General features: G+C 45.4%; 1 protein-coding gene across 3 annotated transcripts in view; it reads right to left on the bottom strand.

Annotated features, from left to right (window-relative positions):
* The window catches only part of Rnf144b (ring finger protein 144B), a 129391-nt gene that overhangs the window by 50649 nt on the left and 65294 nt on the right, over positions 1–13448 (bottom strand). Inside the window, exon 1 of one of the 3 annotated variants that reach the window (XM_021180309.2) lies at positions 4451–4691. The exons of 1 other annotated variant lie outside the window; for it this stretch is intronic. The gene's annotated coding sequence lies outside the window, so the exon portion shown is untranslated. Of the gene's footprint in view, positions 1–3522; positions 3659–4450; positions 4692–13448 lie in introns of those variants that run through there. One more of the 3 variants, XM_021180310.2, reaches the window with a different exon arrangement.

Raw genomic sequence — 13448 nt, 5'->3', positions numbered from 1 at the left:
GAGACCCACAGCTCAGTGTTCTTGGTGCTGTGATTTTTACATGCACCACGCCAGCTCCCTCCTCACCACCGCCATGTCCTGCCCGCCCCTTTCTTCAACTGTTGGTTCTCTCGCCTCCCACAATTATTCATCCAGCCCCACTGAATAATTTTCTTCCCCTTGCCTGGCACAGCAACAAAGACCCAGATCAGGAAGGAATGTCTCTGACAGGCAGGTTGGACAATAATGTAATTAACAGACGGAGGAGATGTGTTTCAGAAAGCCCTACAGAACAAGACTTGGGCTGACTTCTAGGGTTAGGACATTACCAGGAAACCACAGTCACCAAAGTATGAACATATAAACCCAGAAAAACTTTTCTCCAAATGAATATGTAAATATTCATATGTATATGTAAAAATGCATATGTAAATATTACTCCCTTCTGTAAAAGTTTTAAGCTTCCACAGAAATTTTAATTAGAAACAAACTTTCATGAGGCCAGTGTGGAAGTGGAGTTGCTAACCTCCCACGCTGAAGAAGGTTCAGGGCATATATTCTTGCATGCCTTTCCTGAAGAATCTTTTAACTGGAATCCATAATGCAGGGAAGAAAGTCAAACTGCAGTGAACCCGATTCCATACCTGTTAGGAGATGGGATACTGAGGTGATAACTCAGCCCCTGGGTAGAGAAGGAAGCTGGGTGGGGACCTTCTCAGCAGATGATGTCACAGAATGCAGGAAACCTTGTGGATATATGGTTCAGCCACAATTCCATGAAAGAGAGGACTGGAAAGACAGCTGAGCAGTTACACGTCCTTACTGCTCTTGCAAAGGACGTTGGGTCAGTTCCCCAAACCCAACATGGATCCCAGCACCCACAGGAGGTGACTCAGCCATCTGCAGTCCCAGCTCCAGGGGATCAGATACTCCTGGGCTTCAAAGGCACCTGCACATACACTACACGATGCACCTAGACTCTCATAGGCGCCGTGTACATGAAATAGATTAAGTATTTTAATAAGAAGGAAGGAAAAAGAGAATCCAGCTACCCACAAGAAGCTGTTCATCTCGTGGTGAGAAGTACTGGTCACTTTTACTCTCAGAATTGTAGAGGTTTCTGCTTTCCTTTTAAGACATTTTAAAAACGTGCGTAATTGTTATGCCTGCGTGCATGTGTATGTGGCACACGCATGACTGGTGCCCACAGAGGCCGGAAGAAGGCATTGGATCCCCCTGAAACTTGAGTTACAATCAGGCATGAGCTGCCATTGCGTGCTGGGAACCAAACCTGAGTCCTACCCTCTCTTCGCTATGGAGCTATCTCTCCAGTTGCCACATTTTCTGTTTTTTAATAACCACTGCACTGTGACACGGTAGCTTTGGAACTACTCAATGACCAGCTAATGGCAAATGCCAAATTTAAATGAAAAAAATTGTTACAAATTAACGTCCTACTGAAAGATGAAGATAAATTAAAACATTTGAGGCTTAGCTGGGAAAGGCGCTTACTACCAAGTCTGGTGACTGAGTTTCGATCCCCAGAACCCATAAGGCAGAAAGAAGATCCTGACAACTGTCCTTTGACCATTATACACACAATCAATCCATCAATATCATGCATTAAAAAAAAAAGACATTTAACCTAAATGTTCGAGGCTGAGGGTGTAGGTCTGGGGTAGAGAGCCAAATTATCATGTTTGAGATCTTGCATTTAAACTTCTGCACTGCAAAGAGGCAGAAGATAAACAAACGCAGGTGCGGTCACAGCGCTCTAACTTATGCAAGACTCGGATGATATCAAGAAAATTATCAAAGATCAAGTATCGAAAAGCACATGATTGAAATGAAAAACAGAAAAATAGTTTTGTTTTGTTTTTGTATTCTGGTCAAATAACATAAGTGAAGAAGTTGCCACCTATTGAGATTCCCTGCCAAGATGACAACAATTCCTTCGGGACAGAAGCCACTACTTTTCACCTGGCTTTGTGTCCTCAGCATCTAGCACCTTGGAAAGAGTCATTGGCAATAGACAAATTTTATGACTATATATTAAAGGCTTGGTTCTCATCCACATTCACTCCTAATAAATCAAAAGCCATTGGTAACTTAGCATAACTAGGGAGTGTCTATAAGTTCAGGCAGAAATCTCTAGAAGAAAAGTCTATGGACTGAGGGGCAGCAGCATCAGAGAGCCACTCCTTGAATTGCCAGGCATGACTTTGCATGGTAGCCTGGTCCCTTCCCCACATCCAGGATGATCAGTTCCATAGAGCAGGGTCAGTCCCCTGAACGGTTTGGACTTTGCTCTTGCACCATCCTCTGAGGGCAGGTGATTCCTGACAGCTGCCTCAACTGGTGATATCAAATACCAAGAATCCCGCCTAAGGGGAGCGCGATGCCATGCCAAAAAGAGCCAGGGGAGGCGCAGAAGGCTGGACTAGCATCAACTTCGGAGGAACAATTCCCAGTGTGTCTAAATGTTCCCAGGCTTCTGGAATATTGAAACAATTTTTCCAGAAAGAAATTTCAAATGCACATTTTTTTTGGTCCTGATTAAAAGTATTCACACTGTTGAAAACAAAGATATTTTCCAGGAAGCTAAATAAATCATCTTGCTTGGGTAGATAAAGTTTTTTTTTTCTTTCTTTTTCTTTCTAGAGAGAGCATACTTTCCATTTTGCTTGTACAATTTGGCCAAAAAATAAATAAACTGGGTTCATAGTCTGAGATCCCAAAATTGATTATTTTAAAGACATGTCTTACACTGACCTAGTTTAGAAATCTGGATGGTGGGGGGGGGGGGACTGCCAGTGCACTGGGACCATTCATAAGAATGGGGCTTTTGAATGCTGAGAATATTCGTCGGGGCTCAGCACAAAGATATTTGGCATCCATGACTGTAAATATTTGTGAAGCCCTGGGTAAATGATCAGTGTTTGACCACTCTCAAGCCTGCCTCCCAGCACCATAGGGGAGGCTGGAGTTATCTAGGGTGATGGCCCAGGAGATGTTAGCTTAGGTTTTCTCTTACTGTTCATTTTCAATTAAAAAAAAAAAATCCAAGCGCTTGGATTCTGTGACTTGACATCTTTTTCCCGTTCCCTGCACACGTTAATCTTGCTCTTCTTCACTCTGGATGAGTGAAGGCACTTAAAAGGTACTTCAGAAACAGAACTAACTCATCCCCCCCTCCCACCCTTCCCCCATCCCACCCTTCCCTCCTCCCTCCCTCTCTCCCTCCTTCCACCACTTCCAACTTGATGCCCACTGCAAAGCAGAAAATGCTAAACCAAGGTGCCCAAGGGCAGGCTGTGGGGTGGAGAAACTTCATTACACAGTTATCTCCAAGTGGGTTTATGGGTCTGCTTTAGATTTCTTTCCCTTTTTTTTCCTCCCTCTCTTTCAGTTCAAGGTAGTTTCAGAAACACTTAAGGGTCTGATGCCCATGAGGAAAAGGAGTGAGGTTTACAAAGAGCCAGTGAGGAGGAGGGAGCCAGCGAGGGATTATCTGTGAATGGAAGCAGAGAGCTAGAGACTCACCTCAGGGGAAGCTGCAGCAGATACTTTTACTGCCAGCAGCCCCGTGAAGGCTGGCTGGGCTCCTTTTGCCTCTTGCCCACACCCTAAAAACTGAGTCATCTCAAAGTTCATTTATTTTGCTTCTGGGCAGTGACACTCCTCACCCGCTGCTTCAGAAATGCTGAGGACCATATCCTTCGGGCCATACCTCCTGTGCTAAAACCGACAGTCAGAAGTGCCTAGCCAGAAGCCCCGTGGTAAGGGTTCCAGCTTGGGTTTTGATAGGGTAGCTGGGGGTGAAAGTGCGAAGAAAGGAACAGCCAGTGGAAACATACAGAGAACTGTCTTCTGAGAATTCAGCAAGGGGTGTGTGTGTGTAAGATTAACAGCAGAATCCCCGAAAAGGGGCCCTGGGAGGAGCTCGCCAAGATACCTTTCCTGGGTGAAAAACGGGATCAGTTTCATTCTAACATCAACTTGAAAACAGGGCAGAGCCTCTCTCTCTCTCTTATCAGCAATTACCTGATAAAAAAATAATCACCATAACGTATAGCCCAGAATCCACGGTTAACGTAACGTATTATTCATAGCTTTGTGTGTCAACATACTACTGTGCATTTCCAAATAACAGAAGGTAGACAGCCAACTGTCTCTCCTCGAGACACACCAGAGGACTGATCCGATATACAGTTTATGATAAGCTCTATAAAGATCACTCTATTAGAAAGTAAACTAATTGTTTCGACCTTTTCAAAAGCACTTATTTTAAAAATAAATAAAGTTAACAGGTGTTTGAAGCATTGGAATGCATGCAGTTCTGCATGGCTTAAGCCCTGGAAATAGAATTTAGCCATAACCACCGGGTAGCCTCGGTCCTGCTATTTTAGCTAGCAGCCTTCCTGGCTTGCACCGCCTGTATCCTGCGCACAAGCACCCCTTCTAGACCTACCTGGCTGGAGCTGAAGTCCTCGGGTTGCTTGGCGTCTCTCTCTAGCAGGTCCAGCCTGGGCCAGCCAGGGCAGCGGGCACGCCGCGGAGGAAGGGCTCTCTCATTCTCTTCCCTCTCCCTGAGTGCTCCGCCCGGCTGACAGCTTTACACTTTTGCAGGATTGCCACAGGACTCCACGCCCAGACCTACAGCTCGGGAAGAGGAGGAGTCCCTCTCCGCCTCCTTGTCTTGACAGGCAGGAACCTTGCAGAACCAGCCAGCAGCTCGGGGCGCGCAGCAGCCAGAGCGTTTATTTATACAGGAAGCTCGGCGCCGCACTTCCTACTTCCCATCTGGGTCGCACTTCGACTGCAGGTGATGGCCTTAACCCTGTCCGATCCCATGCAGGCAGAGCGCAGAGCAGTGGCTCTCAGGTCGGGGACCTGGCGCTGCCCCAGGACTCCTGCGCCGGGTGTGAGCAGCACCCCCCACTGCGCTTCCTCCTGCTCACCCGCAAGCTTCACCTTGCTTGGCCTGCAGCTCTTGCAGTCTCTGTGTGTCTTCACAGGCCACCTTTCCGCTTCTACTTTTAACAGCCCTTGACTTGCCTGCTCACCTCCCTCAAACCCTTCCTCCCCCCACCACCATCACCCTCCGCGCGACCCACATCGACTCAAGTGTGTACTTTAGCTGTCCAAGTGCATCTGATGTGGGCAAATCCAGTTAGAAGCCTTAGTGTACTTACAGTGATTTCACTTCAAGTGCTTTGTCAATAAAAGATGTGAGAAGCACATGTAAGGGAACTAGTTATATTTTCACTTAATGGAAATCCAACAGCTATTCCAGAAATCAGGAGTAGCAAGCCGCCATGACAGCAGATGCTTAATTAGTACTGTGTTTTTAATAAATGGCAAACCCTCACTCTCACTGCCAGCCCCTATAGGTCACAAGAACAAGCCCAAACCTGTTGAACATTGCAGTTTTGAAAGATCTCTGGCACGGGGATTTTTCTGTGGGCTTTCTGCAACCGTCCTTTCCTTTAGCAGCTAAGGTCAGGATGTACTTCCTGAAGGGAATGGGCTCACAGATGCTTCCTGGGACAGGTAAACGGGTGCTGTAAGGAAGCAGTCCACCTCTCAGCTGCTGGGAAAGCCCAGTTCAGAACACCGTGCTCGCGTGGATGTAAAGCTAGAGGGGAAGAGAAGGACTGCAGACAGTAGAATACACAATAGGGACCTAAAGGTCTGAGTGGTACTTCCCTTTAATCCCAACACTCAGGGAGGCAGATCTCTGAGTTCGAGGCCAACCTGATCTACAGGGTGAATTCTAGGACAGCCAGGGCTACACAAAGAAAGCCTATCTTGAAAAACAAAACACACAAAAAAGGAACCTAAAATCATACAACCAGAAGACATTTGAGCTTGCAAAGTCCTAGTTATTTTAACCCAAACAAATGAGTTTAAAGAGGGTGTTTAGGGGCTGGGCAAGACCACACCTGTGATAGGATCAAAATTGGTTTAGTGAGAAAAAATATGTATTAGCAAAAAACGAGGAGGATGAAGAGCTAACTTCAGATTGAGTGGGGCTTAGGGTCCCAAGTCACCTACCCCTCAGAAAGATTCTTGGTGCTGTAACCATTCCGAATGCAGGAGGACAGGGAAGATAAACAGAGCGCCTCCTAACAGACCAGCTCATGCCCCAGTGTTGATACCAATCTTCTGAGCCTTAAGCCAAAGTTCAACACAGAGTCCACTTTTTACATCACCCTGCAATTAAGGTGTGGGCTCTTATCAGCTGGATAAGGGGAGAAGCCACAGCCAATATGAAAGAAAATACAGGCCAGGCACAATCATGCTGCTTTTTGGACACAGAGAACTGAACCACATCAAAGTGGATGCAAATTTACCAGAAAGAAAGAAAGAAAGAAAGAAAGAAAGAAAGAAAGAAAGAAAGAAAGAAAGAAAGAAAGAAAGAAAGAAAAAAAGAAAGAAGCTGGGCGGTGGTGGCACACACCTTTAATCCCAGCACTCGGGAGGCAGAGGCAGGCAGATTTCTGAGTTCGAGGCCAACTTGGTCTACAAAGTGAGTTCCAGGACAGCCAGGGCTATAAAGAGAAACCCTGTCTCGTAAAGAGAGAGAGAGAGAGAGAGAGAGAGAGAGAGAGAGAGAGAGAGAGAGAGAGAGAGAAATAAAGAGAGATAGAAAAGAAAATGCAGTCAAGATTCAATGCTAAGTAAGCTGAAAGTTAGAGCAATAGGCAAGTGACTCTTTCAGATTGGCCTAAGGAGTCTACAGATGGATATTCAGCCCCTCTAGTATCTATTGATCACTCTGACAGGCTGCCTGGGGCTAGGAAGATGAGGCTGAGCCAGAGCTCTCAACCCTAGGGGAGAGTGGGACAATCAAACCTTTTAGTACTAAGATGTAACCATATGGCATTCTTGAAGACCAGGTACTGTGGTAACACAGGGAAAAGTCAGCTCACCAAAGGAAGGAAGGCAAGACAATCAAGGAGTATTTATTTTGGATCATGGTTTCAATCTGGGTCTTCAAGCATCTTAGAAGGGGATCATGGAGAGGGCTGAGCCAGGCAGGGTGAATGGCTAATAACATGGCCTTAGACTTAGACTTGAGATTTTAGAGATGTTTCTGTAAGGTAGACAGAGCTGGCTGGTGTGTTTAGGACTAAAAGGAAGGCTAAGATGCAAATGGAAAAGAGACTTCAGAAACAAAACTGATGGAATTTGTCATCTATTTGGATGGAAGGCATGAGAGGCAGCAGGGACCAGGCTGCTGGTGTAGCTGGGGGTTAGGAGGAGAAGTGGAAGCTTCAGTCCTGCAGAATCTCACGATCCTCTAGGCTGAGGACAAGGAACATCTATCTAGTAGGACTGACTGAGTAGAAAGCCACTCAGGAGCTGTGCTCATTGAGGCAGTCGCTACAGCTGAAATTACCATCCATAGAGACGGCTCAGTCAGTTAAGAGCACTGACTGCTCTTCCAGAGGTCCTGCGTTCAATTTCCAGCAACCACGTGGTGACTCACAACCATCTGTAATGGGATCTGATACCCTCTTCTGGTGTGTCTGAAGACAGCTACAGTGTACTTATATACAAACAATAAAAAGAAGAAGAAGAAGAAGAAGAAGAAGAAGAAGAAGAAGAAGAAGAAGAAGAAGAAGAAGAAGAAGAAGAAGACGACGACAATGACGTAGCATCCTGTAAGGGAAACATGGTTGACCCCCACAAACTCTTAATAGTCACGTGACCTCTCAGTAACTTATTTATTTAACATAATCTAGTTAACATAATCCGGTCAAACTCATCCTTTTCATCGAATAATAAGAAAGGATGACAGGCTGGCGAGATGGTTCAGTGGTTAAGAGCACTGGCTGCTCTTCTAGAGGACCAGAGCTCAATTTCCAGCAACCACATGGCAGTTCACAGCTATAATTCCAGTCCCGAGGGTATCCGATGCTCTCTTCTGGCTTCCAAGGGCACTGCCTGCAATATCATGCACGGGCAAATATGCAGACAGAGCACTCACACATGTAAAATTAAGTCCTTAAAGTTTGGTGTACATTGTGTGTAGGTTGTTGTGTAAGAGAGTGAGAGGTCTCTAAAGATGCTCTGCCAGTGCCCGGTGAGACAGAAGCTCTTGTGCTTGCCAGCTCCTAGGAAGCGGAACAGAATGTGAGCCTCTGGGATGGGGCTGTGCTGGGCTGTACACTATGGTCCTGGCCCAGGGAATAAAATAGGAACCGAGTCAATGATACATACCAAGAAGGGAAGTGAAAGGGGGAAGGAAGGAGAGGGGCCAGAAAAAGAACCCAGAGATACGTTACCAGGTAGGAAGAAGGAAGCCCTCATACAGCCTGAGCAAGAAGAGCCTCTCTTAGCCTCGGAAAATAAATAGCCCACTGATACGTTTCAGAAGCCAATCTAAACACTATAATCTAGAAGGTATTTTTATCTTCCCGAGTGAGAACATGGTCTATAAATTGCTCACCAGTCTAATCCTACTGAACATGGTAATAAAGGGTCCTCTCCTATTCTGAGTTTCAGATCTTCCCAAAGAAAAGCCACATCAAAATCCTGATTAATGATACTTAATCATTACTCATAGAAAGGTAATACCCAACTAAAGCCAAAGCAAATTTAAAGTTTTCAAACCAGATGTGGGGGCCATATACTTCTAATGGCAGCACTTAGGAGGCTGAGGCAGGAGAACTGCCATATGACTGATGCCAGCCTGGGCTACATGGTAATAATACCCCTATATTAAAGGAGGGGGGAAAACTAAAGAGGAAAACCAGGAAAGTTCCCCCCCCAAATCTGAGACTAATAAATTGAATAGAACTTATCAGTTCACGTATGTATAGAACAATAATACATATTATATAATGGGCGATGTTATAAAACCACTGTAGTCTGACATAAGGACAGGAATGTGTTATCAAGACGGCTCAGCAATACAGGTACTTGTTGCCTAGCCTGAGTTTGATCCCTGGAACTTACATGTCGAAAGAGAGAGCTTTGACCCCTAAAAGGTGTCCTCTACATCCATTTCCTCCCCCACATAGACTCAGTATTTATCTTTTTTATTTAAATTGGGTTTTGGTAAGCCTGGTGGTAGCCATCCATAAACCTAGTACTCACATGGCTAAGGTGAGTCCATCAAGAGTTCAAAGCCAGCCGGGTGTGGTGGCGCACGCCTTTAATCCCAGCACTCGGGAGGCAGAGGCAGGCGGATTTCTGAGTTCGAGGCCAGCCTGGTCTACAAAGTGAGTGCCAGGACAGCCAGGGCTACACAGANAAACCCTGTCTCGAAAAACCAGAGTTCAAAGCCAGCCTGAGATACATGGCAATCGAGACCTTTTCTCAAGATGAAAATTAATTTTCACAGTAAGCTTTTGAGTCCAACCTAATTCAATTCACAACTTTCCTAACCATTCTACTTTGGTACCATAAATTAGATAAACATAAACTTTTCAGAGTAATAGATTAAGTCAATGTTTATGTGATGCATTTGGTGCACTGGTATAAAGCGAGAAGCATTTGACTGCACAAAGCCCTTTTCTGAAGCCGGAGCCAGCTAAATGGCTGTCATTTCGTTCCATGCATATGAAAAGAAAGCATCGAATTCAAAAATGGGCAAAAATCGATTTAGAAAAGTCGCTTGCTGCCATTGAAGAGTCACACCTCACAGCTTGAAACATAGCCACAGGGGAGGGGCCCTATGGGCACGCCTGTGGCTTACAGGCTCGCACTGTCCTGTTGGGGCAGAGTGTTCCTAAGCCAGTTACAAACTTTGGAAGTCATACAGATACTGCTTCAGTGGATTTGAAAAGTATGCATCTGTTACCACCTTCTCGCAAAAATCAAAGTTTGGTCTTTAATTTTTTCATCTAACTTGAACCTTTTTAGCCTGCTTTCTGCAGAAAGGTTCCTTTCAAAATGATGAAATGATGCCTAACATGGCCAACCCATATGCACACCATCGCTTGGGAGCACACACAAAGATTGTGGCACCACCATGGACAACACCACCATGGGGGTCCATGCAGACTTCTTAACGTTTGTTGCCAGCAGACAGACTGCCGCATCCTACCAAGGTGGGATGGAATGAGTTAACTGTGCTTAGCCACCAAAGCAGGGACTTTTTTTCCTATTTTCCCAGCAAGTGCCTTACATGATGGTCTTTAAAGGTAGATGCTTTTTTTTTTTAAATAATGAATCTGTGCTAACCAAACACATAAAGAAAGAAGGGAATGGAACAAACAGAGCCAGAAAGGCATTAGCTAGCTCCCTTTCATTGGGAAAGGACTCGGGGGAAGTCAGGGTCACATTCATTCTGTCTCAAGGATAAACACAGTGGAGAGCATTCTTCGAAGTATCACATTCTAACACATTGTTGGTGAGATCTGATGTGTGCAGCGGAGGACTACCATCCCAACCTTGTTCTGAAACATAGTTTCAGAAACTTCTCTCTAAAGAACAACAAAATCCCAAGCAAGTAGCAAATGGCTCACAGAAGAGGCAGTGTTTCGATAACTGACCAACTGGAACTCTGGTCCAGTCAGCTTGGGTCATTTATACTTCACCAGTAAAAAACCTGTTTCTTCCATATTTTTCAAATTAGTCTTCATTGAGTACTGCACCTGCTTTCTACATATTTAATTCTCATGCCACCTTCCCTAACTCTCACATATGTGGTGTGTCTGTCTGCATTCCTAACCTTTGAGATCTTACTCTCACTTTGCATGATCTTGTCATTATATGCCCTTATGTTTTTCTTCTACTAACTCTAACTTATCACCTCTTCTTCCCATCCATATGTGCGTTCAGGCGTGAGTTTGCAAGGATTTCCTCTAGGGAGCAGGTGTTTCAGCTGGCCTTTATTTCATGAATAAAAACATTTACTGTAATGGACTTTTCCCTCCCTAAAGTTTTTAGTATATGCAATGCCCTAAAGATTTTAGCATAAAGTTCACTTTTCTGTGACTCTCTCAAAAGTTGATTACATTTTTCCTTTGGAAGAATATTTCCCCATTTTCAAGTAGTTAGGGTTTGGGTTTGTATATTGAGCACTGAGTTCTCCCGTAATGGATTCTGATGCAGGGACGTAGCCTCAAAAGCCTCTCACTTCTTATGTTTGCTACAGTTTTATTTTGGGCCAAATAGGTTAATAATTCTACTTTTGCTGCACATATCCAAAGAATTGCTCTCTGAAATGTCTCAGGGTCCTGAGATCAGGTCCTACCCTTCTCAAGAATAGGGTCACGGCTAAGGTTGTAGCTCAGTGGTTAGAGCACCTGTCTAGCTTGTTGTGTCAAGATTTTGGTTTCAATCCCCATTCCTGAGAGCAGATCATTGGTCCTGACCTTCTCAAGAATAAGGCTGGGGCTAAAGTTGTAGCTCAGTAGTTAGAGCACTTGTCTAGCTTGGCCTAGTTTCAATCCCCAGTACCAGAAAAAAAAAAAAAAACTCAATCAGTTGAGCCTAATGTTTCACACCTGCAATACCAGCATGTGGGAGGCGGGGCCAGGAGGACCAGCAGAGCTTAAAACAAGACTGGACTACATGGTGACTTCCATATCTGCCGCTTGGAATACAGGGTGAGAACCTGTCTTTAAAAAGAGGGGGGGGGGGAGAGAGGGAGGGATGGAGGGAGGGAATTCACAGCTCATGATTCATTATCCCACCACAAATGTATTCTAATTTGCCAGTCAGGAACCATCTCAGAAAACAAGGCAACTAATTATTTTAATAGTCAGATGATTGTATCATCTTGGAATTTAATCAAAACAAATCAAAGGCCTGCAAGCTCCTCTCTTGCTCCTGCCTTAAATTTTCCCTTTCAGCTACTTCAACCCCTGCCTTAGCACTGTAAGGGGCAAAGCCACTGCCCGCCTGTGTGACCTGTGTCTGGCATATCAAGGCTTCAGTGAGACACTCCAGAGCCTCCAGGTAAGAGGGGATCCCAGTAAATGTTTAAAACAAGTAACCGCTGAAATGTTTCCTCCCAGTGAGGCTAGAAGGGTCTGTGCTTGAAGCACACCAGGCTTGAGGTCCCGAGGCTCAGACACAAAGCAGAGGAAGTTCTAGTTCAAATCATCAAGGAAATTCCAAACTCTGACAAAGGAATCAGCAGATATTTTAGCCAGGGCACGAGCGGAGAGGGGAGTTGTTTTCTCAAAGCGTCTTCTGAGTATTTGTTATGAGAAAGTGGGGGCTTCCTCGGCTCAGGAGAATCTGAGGGCAGGACAGAGTCCATTACCAAATGCTACTGCGTGGTAGGCATGGAGCTTGGTACTCAGCATTTTATACACACATTATCTCTGCTAATCTTCACAAAAGTATTATCAAAAGTCATCTAGCCGGGCAGTGGTAGTGCACACCTCTGATCCCAGCACTCAGGAGGCAGAGGCAGGCAAGAGCTCTGAGTTTGAGGCCAGCCTGGTCTACAGAGCAAGTTCCAGGACAGCCAGAGCTACATAGACAACTGTCTCGAAAAAGAACAACAAAAGCCGCCGCCGCCCCTTCCTCCTCCTCTTCTTCCTCCTCCTCTTCTTCCTCCTCCTCCTCTAAGCTGTATCTTTCTCTCCCTCCCTTCCTCCCTCCCCCTCCCTTTTCCCCTCCTCCTTCCCTCTCCCCTTGTTGATTTTACAGCATTCTTTACATACTCCTGAAGTCACTATGTAGACCAGGCTGACTTCAAACTCAGATTCACCTGCCTCTGCCTCTCCAGGGCTGCTACCTCGCGTAGCGAAGTATCCTATTTTTAAATAGTTAGTGACCAACATTTCGGGAAAATTGTCAGTAAAACACAGTGTAAGCATAGTGATGCCCCCACTTGGAACAAACTTCATCATCCGGGGTTCAGCTGAGATTCCAGTCACTTCCACCTGTAAGTCAAGAAAAACACCCTTGAGCCCTCCAAGATGTCAGCCCGTGACTTCAGCAAACATTTGCTTAAAGACGGATACCTCCATCCCTTTACTTTGAAGTCATTACATAAAACAATAAATATTTAAACTCTTTGAATCAACTAACTTCATGAAATCCAATCCTACACCTGAATTTTACACTACTGACCAGTGCATCACAGAGGTGACCGATTGTCTGACAGGCTAATAACTACTGTGGGTGGGATGAGATTCAGCGGAGCAGCCTTGGCCGCGTTCAGCGATCCTCAGGCTTTTTTCACTTCTGCTCTGAGTGCCAGCCCCACCTCTCTCTCCTAAGGCCTCCAGGCTTCTCACGGATCGGATCGCTGTGGTTTCCCACTTACAGAGGCCATTCTTCCTTATCCGTGTCAGATACCTCCTCCTCCCACAAGAAGTTACTCAGGGCTTATCATCTTGATTGACTTTTAAAGTCAGATTGCAGCATAATAGGGTTTGCCATGGCATTTTCTTCATAGGTAGGTGATCATTGGACCAAGTTCTTACACACCCCTCCCACAACCCTGTCCATCACTTCTCCCCCTTTGCAGGACTCCTCCCCCCAAGTGGCCC

This window comes from Mus caroli, chromosome 13, assembly GCF_900094665.2.
Source record: "Mus caroli chromosome 13, CAROLI_EIJ_v1.1, whole genome shotgun sequence".
Lineage (NCBI taxonomy): Eukaryota > Metazoa > Chordata > Mammalia > Rodentia > Muridae > Mus > Mus caroli.
Note: the sequence above shows the minus strand (reverse complement) of the source record. Positions and strands in the feature narration are given on the sequence as shown.